This window comes from Spermophilus citellus, assembly GCF_964194105.1.
Source record: "Spermophilus citellus genome assembly, chromosome: 4".
Classification (NCBI taxonomy): domain Eukaryota; kingdom Metazoa; phylum Chordata; class Mammalia; order Rodentia; family Sciuridae; genus Spermophilus; species Spermophilus citellus.
The window spans coordinates 121,580,824-121,595,937 of NC_138185.1; positions in this window are offsets into that span (position 1 = coordinate 121,580,824).

Here is a 15,114-nt window from a genome sequence, read left to right on the forward strand (position 1 = left end):
CATAAGAGACCCAGAATAGCCAAAGCAATCCTTACCAAGAAGAGTGAAGCTGGTGGCATTACTATTCCAGACCTAAAACTATACTACAGAGCAATAGTAACTAAAAAAGCATGGTATTATAGATAAAACAATCATGAAATTCATATGGAATAATAAAGACCCAGAATAGCAAAAACAATGCTAAGCAGGAAGTGTGAATCAGGCGGTATAGCGATACCAGACTTCAAACTATACTACAAAGCAATAGTAACAAAAACAGCATGGCACTGGTACCAAAACAGGCGGTGGACCAATGGTACAGAATAGAGGACACAGAGACTAATCCACAAAGTTACAACTATCTTATATTTGATAAAGGGGCTAAAAGCATGCAATGGAGGAAGGATAGCATCTTCAACAAATGGTGCTGGGAAAACTGGAAATCCATTTGCATCAAAATGAAACTGAATCCCTTTCTCTTGCCATGGACAAAAGTTAACTCAAAATGGATCAAGGAGCTTGATATTAAATGAGAGACACGGCGTCTGATAAAAGAAAAAGTTGGCTATGATCTACATACTGTGGGGTCGGGCTCCAAATTCCTCAATAGGACACCCATAGCGCAAGAGTTAACAACTAGAATCAACAAATGGGACTTACTCAAACTAAAAAGTTTTTTTCTCAGCAAAAGAAACAATAAGAGAGGTAAATAGGGAGCCTACATCCTAGGAACAAATCTTTACTCCACACACATCAGATAGAGCCCTAATATCCAGAGTATACAAAGAACTCAAAAAATTAGACAATAAGATAACAAATAACCCAATCAACAAATGGGCCAAGGACCTGAACAGACACTTCTCAGAGGAGGACATACAATCAATCAATAAGTACATGAAAAAATGCTTACCATCGCTAGCAGTCAGAGAAATGCAAATCAAAACCACCCTAAGATACCATCTCACTCCAGTAAGATTGGCAGCCATTATGAAGTCCAACAACAGCAAGTGCTGGAGAGGATGTGGGGAAAAGGGTACACTTGTTCATTGTTGGTGGGACTGCAAATTGGTGCAGCCAATTTGGAAAGCAGTATGGAGATTTCTTGGAAAGCTGGGAATGGAACCACCATTTGACCCAGCTATTCCCCTTCTCGGTCTATTCCCTAAAGACCTAATAAGAGCATGCTACAGGGACACTGCTACATCGATGTTCATAGCAGCACAATTCACAATAGCAAGATTGTGGAACCAACCTAGATGCCCTTCAATAGATGAATGGATAAAAAAAAATGTGGGCCAACATCACCCTGATTGCGAAACCAGACAAAGACACCTCAAAGAAAGAAAACTACAGACCAATATCTCTAATGAACCTAGATGCAAAAATCCTCAATAAAATTCTGGCGAATCGAATACAAAAACACATCAAAAAAATTGTGCACCATGATCAAGTAGGATTCATCCCTGGGATGCAAGGATGGTTCAACATACAGAAATCAATAAATGTTATTCACCACATCAATAGACTTAAAGATAAGAACCATATGATCATCTCGATAGATGCAGAGAAAGCATTCGACAAAGTACAGCATCCCTTTATGTTCAAAACATTAGAAAAACTAGGGATAACAGGAACTTACCTTGACATTGTAAAAGCTATCTATGCTAAGCCTCAGGCTAGCATCATTCTGAATGGACAAAAGTTGAAGGCATTCCCTCTAAAATCCGGAACAAGACAGGGATGCCCTCTATCACCACTTCTATTCAATATAGTTCTCGAAACACTGGCCAGAGCAATTAGACAGACGAAAGAAATTAAAGGCATAAAAATTGGAAAAGAAGAACTTAAATTATCACTATTTGCAGATGACATGATTCTATACCTAGAAGACCCAAAAGGGTCTACAAAGAAACTACTAGAACTAATAAATTAATTCAGCAAAGTGGCAGGATATAAAATCAACACGCATAAATCAAAGGAATTTCTGTATATCAGCGACAAAACTTCTGAAACGGAAATGAGGAAAAACACTCCATTCACAATATCCTCAAAAAAAATAAAAAACTTGGGAATCAACCTAACAAAAGAGGTGAAAGATTTATACAATAAAAACTACAGAACCCTAAAGAGAGAAGTAGAAGAAGATCTTAGAAGATGGAAAAATATACCCTGTTCATGGATAGGCAGAACTAACATCATCAAAATGGCGATATTACCAAAAGTTCTCTATAGGTTGAATGCAATGCCAATCAAAATCCCAACGGCATTTCTTGTAGAAATAGATAAAGCAATCATGAAATTCATATGGAAAAATAAAAGACCCAGAATAGCAAAAGCAATTCTAAGCAGGAAGTGTGAATCAGGCGGTATAGCGATACCAGATTTCAAACTATATTACAGAGCAATAGTGACAAAAACAGCATGGTACTGGTACCAAAACAGGCGGGTGGACCAATGGTATAGAATAGAGGACACAGAGACTAATCCACAAAGTTACAACTATCTTATATTTGATAAAGGGGCTAAAAGCATGCCATGGAGGAAGGATAGCATCTTCAACAAATGGTGTTGGGAAAACTGGAAATCCATATGCAACAAAATGAAACTGAATCCCTTTCTCTCGCCATGCACAAAAGTTAACTCAAAATGGATCAAGGAGCTTGATATCAAATCAGAGACTCTGTGTCTGATAGAAGAAAAAGTTGGCTCCGATCTACATATTGTGGGGTCGGGCTCCAAATTCCTTAATAGGACACCCATAGCACAAGAGTTAATAACAAGAATCAACAAATGGGACTTAATGAAACTTAAAAGTTTTTGTCAGCAAGAGAAACAATAAGAGAGGTAAATAGGGAGCCTACATCCTGGGAACAAATTTTTACTCCTCACACTTCAGATAGAGCCCTAATATCCAGAGTATACAAAGAACTCAAAAAATTAGACAATAAGATAACAAATAACCCAATCAACAAATGGGCCAAGGACCTGAACAGACACTTCTCAGAGGAGGACATACAATCAATCAACAAGTACATGAAAAAATGCTCACCATCTCTAGCAGTCAGAGAAATGCAAATCAAAACCACCCTAAGATACCATCTCGCTCCAGTAAGATTGGCAGCCACTATGAAGTCAAACAACAACAAGTGCTGGGGAGGATGTGGAGAAAAGGGTACACTTGTACATTGCTGGTGGGACTGCAAATTGGAGCGGCCAATTTGGAAAGCAGTTTGGAGATTCCTGGGAAAGCTGGGAATGGAACCACCATTTGACCCTGCTATTGCCCTTCTCGGACTATTCCCTGAAGACCTTAAAAGAGCATGCTACGGGGATACTGCCACATCGATGTTCATAGCAGCACAATTCACAATAGCTAGACTGTGGAACCAACCTAGATGCCCTTCAATGGATGAATGGATAAAAAAATGTGGCATCTATACACAATGGAGTACTATGCAGCAATAAAAAATGACAAAATCATAGAATTTGCAGGGAAATGGATGGCACTAGAGCAGATTATGCTTAGTGAAGCTAGCGAATCCCTAAAAAACAAATACCAAATGTCTTCTTTGATATAATGAGAGCAACTATGAACAGAGCAGGGAGGAAGAATAGGAAGAAAAGAGTAACATTAAACAGAGATATGAGATGGGAGGGAAAGGGAGAGAAAAGGGAAATTGCATGGAAATGAAGGGAGACCCTCATTGCTATACAAAATTACATATAAGAGATTGTGAGGGGAATGGGAAAATAAAGAAGGAGAGAAATGAATTACAGTAGATGGGGTAGAGAGAGAAGATGGGAGGGGAGGGGAGGGGGGATAGTAGGGGATAGGAAAGGTAGCAGAATACAACAATTACTAATAGGGCATTATGTAAAATTGTGGATGTGTAACCGACGTGATTCTGCAATCTGCATTTGGGGTAAAATTGGGGGTTCATAACCCACTTCAATCTAATGTATGAAATATGATATGTCAAGAGCTTTGTAATGTTGTGAACAACCAATAAAAAAAAATGTGGCATTTATACACAATGGAGTATTACTCTGCATTAAAAAATGACAAAATCATAGAATTTGGAGGGAAATGGATGGCATTAGAGCAGATTATGCTAAGTGAAGCTAGCCAATCCTTAAAAAACAAATGCCAAATGACTGCTTTGATATAAGGGGAGTAACCAAGGACAGGGTAGGGAAGAAGAGCTTGAGAAGAAGATTAACATTAAATAGGGATGAGAGGTGGGAGGGAAAGGGAGTGAGAAGGGAAATAGCATGGAAATGGAAGGTGATCCTCAGGGTTTTACAAAATTACATATAAGAGGAAATGAGGGGTAAGAGAATAATAATACAAGTGGAAGAAATGATTTACAGTAGAGGGGGTAGAGAGAGAAAAGGGGAGGGGTGGGGAGGGGAGGGGAGGGGGGATAGTAGAGAATAGGATAGACAGCAGAATACATCAGACACTAGAATGGCAATATGTAAATCAATGGAAGTGTAACTGATGTGATACAGCAATCTGTATACGGGGTAAAAATGGGAGTTCATAACCCACTTGAATCAAACTGTGAAATATGATATATTAAGAACTATGTAATGTTTTGAACGACCAACAATAAATAAAAAAAAACATGCTTTATACCACACATACATATAATTTCTATTTGTCAATAAAAACAAATTGAAAAAAAAAAAGCATGGTATTGGCACCAAAATAGACCTTTAGACCAATGGTACAGAATAGAGGTCTCAGAGTCTAACCCACATAACTTCTGTTATCTTATATTTGACAAAGGCACCAAAAATGTACATTGGCGAAAAGATAGCCTCTTCAACAATTTGTGCTGGGAAAACTGGAAATCCACAAGTATCAAAATGAAATTAAAACTCTATCTCTCACTATCCACAAAATTTAACTCAAAGTAGATCAAGGACATATCCACTTATGAGACCTTGCACCTAATGGAAGAAAAAGTAGGCCCAAATCTCCATCATGTTGGTATAGGCCCCAACTTGCTTAATAAAACTCCTGTAGTGCAAGAATTAAAACCAAGAATCAATAAATGAGATGGATTCAAACTAAAAAGCTTCTTCTCAGCAAAAGAAACAATCAGTGAGGTGAATAGAGAGCCTACAGAATGGGAGCAAACCTTTACCACAAGCACATAAGATAGATCACTAATCTCTAGGATATATAAAGCACTCAAAAACCTTAACACCAAAAAAACAAATAACCCAATCAATAAATGGGCCAAGGAACTGAACAGACACTTCTCAGAAGAGGATATATAATCAATCAACAAACATATGAAAAGAAGTTCAACATCTTCTAGCAATTAGAGAAATGCAAACCAAAACTACTCTAAGATTTCATCTCACTCCAGTCAGAATGGCAGCTATTATGAAAACAAACTACAATAAGTGTAGGCAAGGATGTTGGGGAAAAGGCATACTCATATATTGCTGGTGGGACTGCAAATTGGTACAGCTAATCTGGAAAGCAGTATGGAGATTCCTTGAAAACCTGGGAATGGAACCACCATTTGGCTCAGCTATCCCACTCCCCAGTTTATACCCAAAGGACTTAATAAGAGTATACTACAGGGACACAGCCACCTCAATGTTTATAGCAGCACAATTCCACAATAGGTAAATTGTGGAACCAACCAGATGCCCTTAAGTAGATGAATGGATAGGGAAACTTTGGTATATATACACAATGGAACATTACTCAGCATTAAAAGAGAATAAAACCATAGCATTTGCAGGTAAATGGATGGAGGTGGGGGATATAATGCTAAGTGAAGTAAGCCAATCCCAAAAACCAAAGGCCAAATGTTTTCTGTGATATGAGGACGCTGACTCATAATGGCGATGGATGGGAAGCATGGGAGGAATGGAGGAACTTTAGATAGGGCAAAGGGGAGGGAGGGGTAGGGACAGGGCAAGGGGTAGGAATGACCATGGAATGAGTTAGACATCATTACTCTAAGTATATGTATGAAGACACGAATGGTGTGAAAATACTTTTGTACAACTAGTGACTTGAAAAATTGCGGTCTATATATGTAATATGAAATGAATGGCAATCTGCTGTCATATATAACAAATTAGAATAATAAGTAATTTAATAAAAAAATAAAGTCATGGACTGACTATTGCCTTATGCTTAAAATTTTTTTTTAATATTTATTTTTTAGTTTTCGGCGGACACAACATCTTTGTTTGTATGTGGTGCTGAGGTTCGAACCCAGGCCGCACGCATGCCAGGTGAGCGCACTACCGCTTGAGCCACATCCCCAGCCCCTTAAAAATTTTTTAAAAATGAAATAAAGAAAGAAATTTTCCAGTATCAAAATGATTACTCTCTTATTTATTTTTATGATACTAGGGATTGAATTTAGAGCTTTGTGTATGTTAAGCGTGGGCTGTACTTCTGAGATTCATTCACAGATCTGATTATTCTTTCAAAATTCTGCTTTTCTAGTCCTAGCATGGTAGTATATACATCTAATCCCAGAGACTCAGGAGACTGACGCAGGAGGATTGCAAGTTCAAAGATAGCCTCAGCAAATTAGTGAGACACTGTTTTGAATAAAACAAAAAGAACTGGGGATGTAGCTCTGTGATAGTGACCCCCTGGGTTTAATCCCTAGTACCCCACCAAAAAAATTTGTTTTTCTTAGTTGAATCATGACTTTTAGCTGATGTGACAGAAAATTTGGTATCATCTTTGACTTTTCCCCAGTTTGCTGATTTTTAGCTCATCTGTCAAGTGTTGCTGATATGGCACATCCCTTTGATTTTGTTATCTCCTCTGTGGCCACTCCTAGTCCTTTCTCTATACCACTTTACATAATATCTGTAATTTGTAATTATTACCCAGCTTATGTTCTCTTCTTCAGCTTATTCAGCATAAACCTATAAAGGCTATAATTTTAAAATCTTGTTCTTATCATTTTAATGGACTATTAAAATTGAATTGATAGTTCTTTATTGTTAGCTGCATCAATATCAACTCTGAGCAGAAAATTGCAAGGGTACAGGGCATGTATACCTTTATTCCAACTCAGCTTTGCATCCAACACATGAGAAAATTCTGAGTTAAAATCAAGTTTTTCCATGCAATTCAATTTGTCCTGGCTTTGGCCTTTAACTGTTTGCAGAATCTCCAGCATCCTGCATAGCACATCCCTGACTCAGTTATTTCCTTGAAACCCCAAGAGGAGTCTCACACCTAATCAGAAACAAATCCAATCCAATAATATTCCACCAAGTGCTGCCTCTACTCCATGTTGCTTTAGCAGATGTTTGTCTGTCCTGGTGATGTCAAAGATATATGATGATGGTGAATGGGGGAAAATAAACTTTTCCCCTTTTAATTTAGCCTTAATATTCTCTAGTATTAGTGCAACAGTTCTCTCCAACTTTAAAATTTGGACCTAAATATGTTATGACGTAGATTGTACCAGGAATGAGTTAAAGAATATATTATCTTCAACTCATAATCCCTGCTCCCCTAATCTTATGCCCATTTTTCATTGGGTCAATTATATCATGCCGGCTTCCTTCTTAAGATATCCCTCCTTAAAAATTAAAATTATTCTGCTAGGGACTGAGATGTAACTCAGTGCTCTGAGGTAGAGTATTTACTTAGCATATGTAAGGACTTGGATTCAACACCCAGCACTCAAAAATAAAAACAACAGGGGCTGGGGATGTGGCTCAAGCGGTAGCGCGCTCGCCTGGCATGCGTGCGGCCCGGGTTTGATCCTCAGCACCACATACCAACAAAGATGTTGTGTCCGCCGAGAACTAAAAAAATAAATATTAAAAATTCTCTCTCTCTCTCTCTCTCTCTCTCTCTCTCTCTCTCTCTGTCCTCTCTCACTCTCTCTTTAAAATAAAATAAAATAAAAACAACAAACAAACAAAAACATGCTGGGTGCTTTGGACAAGCTTGTAATCACAGCAATTTGGTAAGGTGAGGCAGGAGAATTGCAAGTTTGAGGCCAGCCTAGGAGACTTAGTGAGACCCTGTCTCAAAATAAAAACTAAAAATGTGGATATAGCTCACATTTATATAGTCCTGGGGAAAATTATTATGTCCTGCCAACCTACCAGTTGACCAGATATCTGTCAATTCTAGTGCAATTTTCTCAAAGCATAGTCCCATCACCTATGATATGGGATCTTGTTAAAAATGAAAATACCTGGGGCAGGGATTGTAAATCATGGAAAAGAGTGCTTGTGTAGCATTCTCGAGGCCCTGGGTTCTATCTCCATCCCTGGAGCGGGGGGGGGGGGGGGGGGGACCTCTAGTCTAATTGTAGACTTCCAGAATTAGGAACCCTGTATTTTAACAAAACAGCAGTCTTTTAACATATCTTCTCCATGATTCTGATACATGAATGAGCTTGAGAATCACTACTCTAGTATTAGGGGAAGCAATCCCTCCTCACCTCTATTGCAAATACATAAACCTTAGCAAGAGATAATAAACAGCTCTGCACTAACCTTCTTTATTCAATGTTTTCTGTCACAATCTTGGAACCCAGAAATCCTCTAGAATTAGTGTTTTGTTCATTTTTTCCTATACACTTTCTCATGAGGAGAGTATATATATATAAAGATAGACGTAGGCCAGAGGCCTGAATCGGGATATCAGGTCTGGTCATCTGTTACCTCTAGAGTCAAAATAACAAAGAGAGATAGAATGGTGATGAAAGGAAGGAATTTTCTTTCTTTCTTTTTTTTTTTGGGGGGGGGTGGTGGTGGTGGTGGTGCTAGGGATTGAACCTAGGGCTTTGTGCATTTGAGGCAAGCACTCTACCAACTGAGCTGTATCCCCAGCCCAAGGAAGGAATTTTTTTGTATGGTCAAACCAAGAAGATAGCTAGTCTAGAAAACTGTCTTACCTGTACTGCCAACAGGATTATAAAGGACCTGGATTCAATACCCAGCACTCAAAACCAAAAACCAACCAAACAAAAAAAGATGCTGGGTTGTGTGGCACAGGCATGTAGTCTCAGCAATTCAGGAAAGTGAGGTAGGAGGATTATAAAGGGGGTGAACAAAACTGTAGAGCCTGGAGATATGCATACATATGTTGCAAGTCTGGCTTTGCAGGTCACACTGGTGCCAAGGCTGTTTATACTCTCAGTATGAGATGAAGATGGAGAGGGGAAAAAAACACCACCAACAAAATCCAAAGATAGTACATTAGAAAAATGGAGGCAGGACAATGACCAGGTACTTCTTTAATTTTTCCTACCTTTTTTTTTTTTTTTTGGTACTGGGGATTGAAACCAGGGGTGCTCTGCCACCAAGGTACAGCCTTAGCCCTTCTTATTTTATTCTGACCCAATTTCTCACTAAATTGCCCAGTCTGGCCTCCAACTTGTGATCCTCCAGTCTTGGCCTTCCGAGTAGCTGGGATTATAGGTATGTGCCACTACACCTAGTTGCCATTTTCAAAATATATTGATTTGGTAACATAAACATAAAATCTGTAAAATTTCAAAGTGACATTTAAAGTGTAACTACCTTGAGAATTTCCATGAATTAGTCCTTGTCAGTTGATCAATTCAGATTGCATTGAGAAAAATCAAGCTCTGGACTTTCAAAGCTAAGAATTAAGGGAGTGAGCATAGCTCAGTAATTGAGGATGTACTTAGCACCCACAAATGTCTGAGTTCAATTCTCAGCACCAAAAACAAAAAGCAGATTTTTGACCATGACAATAATAATAATAATAAGGATGGATTTACCCAGTAATTCAAAAGACTAGACTAAAAGATTCAGAGTCAAAGAGAGTTGGGTTAGAAGCCTAGCATACCTCAGTTTCCTCATCTATAGAAAGAAATACAGTATGTTTACTTATTAGAATTGTTGCAAAGAGTAAATGGGATCATGTTTATAAAGTGCTAATCAAGATGCCCATCAGCATGTCAGAAATATTGTTTTGTTAAACTAGGAATTCCAGCAGGAACAGAATAAATATTTCTTGAATTGATAAACAATGATTATAATGGCCACTTTGTAAGGTTTTTAGTACTTTGCTTTGCCTCAAAGTCTCTCTCTGCTGTCTTTGATGTCAGATAATCATGAGCATTTCCACAAGCTAACCCATGATTCATCGTAGATGAAGGATGTAAATAACAGGTGTTTTCTACTAAAATATGATTGAGATTACTCTAGCAAGTGGAGTGTAGAAAAAAATTTTAAGGACTATTTGGAACTTGGTCTAGTTCTTAAAACAGTGGTCACAGACTCAAATACTGACGGGGATAATGCTGGCTGGAGTGACATTAGACAAGCCCAGTCCAAAGAGGGCAGTCTCTACTCAATTCCTGGCAATTGATGTTGTGCAAGAATGTAGGTCTGCTTGACCTTTCAGTTTTCACTGAAAATCTAGAATCTTATTTGCACCATGAACACTCCCAATTGTTGATTGTTGGCGAATAATTATGAAAAAAAATTAACTACAGGTTAAAGAAAACATGTTTGTGAGTCTAATTTCATTTAGGAGTTACCAGATTGTGACCTGTGCTTTAAAGGCTAGATTAATAGTGCATAAAAAGGAAGAATGAGGGGGACAACACATGAAGGAAGAAAAATTAAAGTTGCTTTTGAGGTTACCAAGTATATACCAGTTTGACTGAATGGAGTAGGAAAGCAAAGAAAAGTTTAGACAAATGAGTTTCTGTGGAACATTTTGAATGATGCTATCAGGGTTTTAGGCACTGAGAGGTCATTCCTAGTTTTTGAACAAACTACTGAAATAGAGCCTAAGTTAATACTGAGGTTCAATGAACACGTGTTGGATACATAGTTACTAAACTGTGAGTGTCTGTTTTTAAAACTCTTATAACACCTGACTCACACCTGTTTACAAGAATTAGGGGTTCTCAGCCAGTTGTGGTGGCACAAGCCTTTAATCTCAGCGACTTGGGAGGCTGAGGCAAGAGGACTGCAAGTTCAAAGTCAACCTCAGCAACTTAGTGAGACAGATCTCAAAGTAAAAGGCTAGGGATATGTCTCAGTGGTTAAGCACCCCTGGGTGCAATCGCAGGTACCAATAAATAAATAAATAAATAAGAGAGAGAATCAGAGGATCTATTTATTGGTAGAGTACTTATTTTATATGCCCAACGTCCTGATTTCCAATCCCAATAAAACACATGCGCGTGCATGTACACGCACGCACGCACCCCCCCACCCCCCCCACACAGAGAAGAATTAGGTAAGATATTTTAAATAAATAAATATTATCCAATTTGATGAAGCTATATTAGAAGCATGGAAATGGTGGATATTAAATTTTGTCTGGTGGACAAGTTAGTAAAGATTTCAGAAGGAAGAAGCCTTAGCCATCTATGAAACAACATGTATTTCTTTACTTTTTAAAGGAAATTGACACTCTTTACATGCACTTTAAATGCTTTAAGTTATACACATCATATGTCCTTATTCTCTTTTCCCTGGAAATGGAATTTTAAATACTTTCTTTTCTTATTCCTCTTTAAATCGAAAGCAAAATCCTAACCAAAATTTCATTAAAGTTAATGAGGGAAGCAACCCTCTGAGCCCAGAGGATATATATGTAGCATATATATTTGTAGGATATATATGTAGGATATATGGTAGAGACATTCCTTCCGGAAGGAATAAGATGGGCAAAGGTATTGAAATAGGAAGTGATACATGTTTGGGAAGCTAACTTCGGTTGAGCAAGGTGTGGTGGTGCATGCCTATAATCCCAGCTACTTGAAATAAAAAATGAAACAGGCTGGGGATTTGTTTTAGTGGTTTTTTTTAAAAAAAGCCGAGTGTGGTTGTGCAGCTGCTGGGGAAGCTGAGGCAGGAGGATCACAAGTTTAAAGCCAGTCTCAGCAATTTAGAGAGACTCTAAGCAACTTAGTAAGACCCTGTGTCAAAATAAAAAATAAAGGGCGTGATTTGTGGCTCAGGGGTAGAGCATGTGTGAGGCACTGGGTTCAATTCTCAGCACCATATAAAATAAATAAATACATAAATAAAGTAAAAATAAATAAATAAATAGATAAATAGGGCTGGAGATGTGGCTCAGTGGTTAAGTGCCCCTGGGTTCAATTCCCAGTACCAGAAAGACCCCAAGCAAAACAACAACAACAACAACAAATCCAAGCAAAACAAACAAACAAACAAACAATAAGAACAATTAGCAGTGATTAAAGCCAACATGCTCTGGGGACAGATCTAACTTTGGTTGTTGAATTTGTGGTTCTTGAGCTTTCTGACTTTTGGCAAATTATTTAAATTCTTTAAACTTCTATTTCCTTACTGTGTGCTACTATTGCTATTTTTCTTCCTTTTTAAAATTTTTTGTTTTGTTTTGAGATGTTGGGTCTGAACCAAGACCTTGTGCACATCAAGCAAGTCATCTCACCTGTGATATCTCCCCGGGTCTTGTTACTCTAATTGAAAAGGAAGTGGTGGGTTGGGGATGTAGATCAGTGGTAGAGCTGCTTGTTTATTATGGGTGAGACCCTGGGTTCAATCTCCAATACCAAATCTAGACAGTAAGCAAAACTAAAACCAAACAAACAAGAAAGTAGTGAAGATGAAGTTGTGAAGGAAAGCAATGACCAGATTACCAAGGACTTGTTTTTGTTTTTTTGTTTCGTTGTTTGTTTCAGTAGGGGTTCAACCCAGAGGCATCTACCACTGAGCTGCATGCCCAGCCCTTTTTAAAATTTTTTAAAATTTTGAGACAGGATCTTGCCAAGTGGCCCAGACTGGTCTCAAACTTGCAATCCTTTTGCCTCAGCCTCCTGAGTCACTGGGATCATAGGTATGCACCACTATACCCAGCTTAGATGGTCCTTAGGACATTAGTTCAGCCATGTTCAATCAGGCAGTTCATCACCATAAAGTTCTTTACCATTGCCTTGCCTATTCACAAATTGTCTTCTGCCTTGTGGTGAGCAGACCAAGCCTTTGTGCTGTAACATTAACCCAAAAAGGAAATTTAAGAGGAAAAGAAGTTTTGAGAAAGTTGATGTAGGGTTTTGTTCAGTTGGGGATGTATTATTATTATTTTTCACAGTGTTAGAGATTGAACCCAGGAACACTCTACCACTAAGCCATATCCCCAGTCTTTTTAAGTTTTTGCTTTGTGACAGAGTCTTGCTAAATTGCTCACGCTGGCCTAGAATTTGCCATCCTCCTCTCTGATTCCACAGTATATGGGATTACAGGTGTGTAACACTGCATACAGTGGGGTATGTTAAATTTGATATGGTTGTGTAACTCCAGGGACAATATGGCTGGTAAGTGTTAGATATATAATTAGAGCAATATCTAAAATTTTATGTGCTATGCATTTGTTTCAGTGCTTTATATCTGTTAACTTACTTAACTCTCACAGCAACCCTCTGGCGTAGGTACTACATTGCAAAGATTTGGAAACTAATGCATAGATGCCTTACTTTACCCAGGTCATATAGTTAGGAAGAGGTTCAATGAGGATATAGGTTCAGGGCTTGGATCCAGGAAAAGCACTGACTTTGCAGTCAATGTAGACATTGGTGTAGAATTAAAAACAAGGCAGATCCAGGCTTTGTTTTCATGGAGTTTATAGCTGAGTAAATCATACACATCTGAGAGTAGTAAGAAATAATCATGCAAGTGAAGAATGAGAAGATAAAAAACCAAGGATAAAATCCTGAGGAGCAATAATATTTAAGCAGTAAAGAAGAAAAAGCCCCAAGGAAGAAATATAGATGAAGGCACAGTTAAAGTAAGAGGAAAATCTGGAGAGAGCAAAGTCTTGAAAAACAATGAAGGAGTGAGTTTTGTTTTAATTATAATTAATTAATTATTATTTGAACTCCGGGACACTTTACCACTTTATATCCCCATATCCCCACTCCTTTTTATTTTTTATTTTGGGACAGGGCCTCACTAAGTTGGTTAGGTCCTCACTAAGTTGCTGAGGATGGCTTTGGATTTGCAATCCTTTCCCCTCAGTCTCCCAAATTGGTGGCATTACAAGAATGCACCACTTATCTGGCTGTTATTTTTTATTGTGTGTGTAAGTGTGTGTTACTGTGGATTGTACATGCTAGGCAACTGCTCTAACACTGAGCTACATTCCCAGCAGGGGAAAAAAAATTTAAGGAGAATATTAGCTGTCTGAGAGGTCCAGTAAGATAAGGAATGAAGGTGTTAGTGCCATTGATAACTAGCAGATCTTTAATGGTTTTAGAAAGAGTAGCTTTCTTGTCCTGATGAGGAGGAATCAAATTTCAGTGAGTGAAGTGAAATTTAAAAGCAGGACCTGAAGTTGGCTGGAACAGCAACATGCTTGTGTTCTCAGGCTGAGACAGGAGGATCACAACTTTGAGGCCAGCCTGGACAGTTTGGTGAGACCCTATCTCAAAATAAAATATAAGAATAATTGCAGGATGTAATAGAGTACTTGCCTATTATGTGCAGGGCTCTGGGTTCTAACCTAGTATTGGGGTTGCAAGGGTTCGGGGCAGGACCAGAAGTAAGGGAGACCAGAGCAGGGGAGGTGAAGTAGCTGAAAATAATTGTGTGAACTGGAGTGACATCAGTGTGAAGGGAATGATGAAAGGCACAAGAAGATATTTCTAGGGAAGAATTAAAATGACTCGCTGACTAGTTAAGGGTAGAAACAAGAGGAAGAAGCATCAAAGGTGATTCTATTCTATTTTTTTTTTTTTTTTAACTTCTGGAGACTTTTAGTACTCAAGATGCTTAACCACCGAGCTACATCTCTAGCCCTTTTGTTTTTTGTTTTGAGACAGGGTCTCACTAAGTTCCTTAGGGCCTCACTGAATTGTTGAGGCTGGCCTTGAACTTGAAATCCTCCAAGCATGTATGTGGTCCTTGGTTCAATCCCCAGCACTGAAAAAAATTCCTCCCATCAAAAACTGTGTATATTATTGCTGAGGAAATAATGCTATTAAAATAATTACTGGGGGCGGGGGATGTGGCTCAAGCGGTAGCGCACTGCCTGGCATGCGTGCGGCCCAGGTTCGATCCTCAGCACCACATACAAACAAAGATGTTGTGTCCGCCGAAAACTAAAAAATAAATATTAAAAATTCTCTCTCTCTCTCTCTCTCT